Source organism: Micromys minutus, assembly GCF_963924665.1.
Source record: "Micromys minutus genome assembly, chromosome: 1".
NCBI lineage: Eukaryota > Metazoa > Chordata > Mammalia > Rodentia > Muridae > Micromys > Micromys minutus.
Genome location: NC_137969.1, coordinates 209,358,906 through 209,361,096, shown reverse-complemented (window position 1 = coordinate 209,361,096; position 2,191 = coordinate 209,358,906). Strand labels below are relative to the sequence as shown.

At 37.7% G+C, this 2,191-nt stretch overlaps 1 pseudogene across 1 annotated transcript; it reads right to left on the bottom strand.

Annotated features, from left to right (window-relative positions):
- Positions 1-332: 332 nt before the first annotated feature.
- LOC308437097 lies at positions 333-781 on the bottom strand (annotated as a pseudogene). The gene has a single exon. The product of its transcript is annotated as an uncharacterized misc_RNA (transcript).
- Between the last annotated feature and the right edge of the window lie 1,410 nt (positions 782-2,191).

Here is a 2,191-nt window from a genome sequence, read left to right as displayed (position 1 = left end):
CAAGTCTGGTCTCGGTGCCTCACTGGGTGCGCGCCTCTCCTGAGATTTGAGTGAGGGTCTCCCTTCGGAGGTCTTTCAGTAGAAAGAAGTGCACGAGAGAACTTCTCTTGATATTCTGGAGGCTTCTCGCTGCTTCTGTGGACTCAGACCAACTGGTAGAGCCTTGTTTCGTCTAGATCAAACTGCCATTGCTGGTTTGTGAGTCGTGTTTACAAATTGATCCAGCTACCACTGCTGATTTGGGTGAACTGAACTGCTGATATCCTGACTACGAATATTGGAATCACCTAAAATAATTATTTCTTTTTTTTTTTAATGAATGAGGCAATTTATTAACCCAGCATCCTTTGTTCTAATGCTTCTTGTTGGCAGCTGCCACCTGCCCAGTAATCCTGTCAGATCTCTCTGTTCCTGAGCTGTTAGCTTGCAGCCCCCATCTTGGTCCTTTTCCACCATTTTCAGCCCCTCCAGGGTTTGGAGGACTCAGTGGGCCACACTCGTAGAGCCTCTGCTGAAGTGGCTGGGCCTGACGCCATTTTTTGCCGTCCTCCGTAGATCTTGGTCATGGAACCAACCCCTGCACCACGGCGGAGGTACAGGGCCGCGCTGTGGAAGCAGCTCGTGTGTAGAACCAGTTCTCATCATACGGGGCAAGATGCTTGACCAACTTGACCGTGTCCACCCAAATGGGGACTTTCAGCTTCCGGGATTTTTTGAGGAAGGCTGCCAGAGCTCTGACTAACTCCTGCTGGTTAACTTCTTTTACTGTAACTCCGGGCATCTTGCGGCCTCTGCCCTGCCAGCCAGGGGAAAGGGAACGATGGGGTTTCCTGGGCACACAAGTCAGGCGTCGGGTCAAAATAATTATTTCTAAACAGGTCTATATTTCTCTTTGCCCTATTAACCTTTCCTTTTTACTACCTATGGTGGGTGGTGAGCTACGAGAGAGGTTAAAGCATTTAAGAACTCTTATTAAAGTTGATTATGAAATAGGTAAACATATATATGGCCAATGCCTTCATATGTAAAGCCAATTTTCTTCATAAATTATGAGCTTACGTTTATGAAGTTGACTTGTCACTAGACAATATACCTCAGATATAATCATCAATATTTCATAATCCATTTGCTTTTCTTTTTAAAAACAGTATGGCTTTGTACAAAGACAGATCAAGTCCAATTGCACTTAGAGGATTATGATGATTCTTAGAGAATTCTAAAAAGTCAATTTAAGTAACACTAATAAAAATAAGTTTAATTATGAAGATATATTCACCATGTTAATAACTATAAAATATTCAGATATATTTTTATATACTTGTAAGAGAAACAGAGTATTAGATCAACATTAAACAAAATAAAAACAAAATGCCTTTACATGCTCATTCAGAGGGCTTACAGCCATCTATCTCTATTCATAGCTCTAGGGAAATCCCAGGATTCTCTGAGGGTACCTTCATTTACATGCTCATATCCATAGAAATAATTTAAAATAATAAATTAATAAAACTTTTATTAAAAAGACTGAGGAATATATTTAAATATCTTCTAATTCTCAGGTTATGTTTGCTTATAAAAAGAGGTAGGTATGAAATTATAAAGCTGGCTTAAATTAGAATTTAAAAAAAATTAACTAGGATAAGATGAAATTTCAAAGTAGTTTTCATTTATATTTCCCTGATAAATCTAGATGTGAACATTTTAAAATGTTTCACAGCCAGAATGGCCAAGTTAAATAAAACAAGTGCAGGAAAAATAGAACATTTATTTATTGCTGTTGGGGATATAAATATGTATAGCCAATATAAAAATCAGTAAAAAGGATATGCTCTGGAGCATATAGATGAATAACTCAATCTTACTACAGAATTATTAGGTTGTCTGTGTTCATTGCTGCTGTGTGTATCGGGGCCAGAATTGGGAAAGAGCCTAGATGTCTATAACTGATAAATTGACAATGAAAGTACAGTATATATATGCAATGCAATATTGTTTAGCTGTTAAGAAAAATATTTATTGGTAAATGGATGGAGATAAAAAAAATCATGTGAATGGGATAATCCATACCAAAGAGAAAGGTATGGCATGTTCTCCCTTATATCCTTATGTTAACTTTGAAGCTTTCACTATTTGTATCAGTTTGAGAAACGGAATAAATGGGGTACCTAATATTTGAACAAGGTGGAAAATT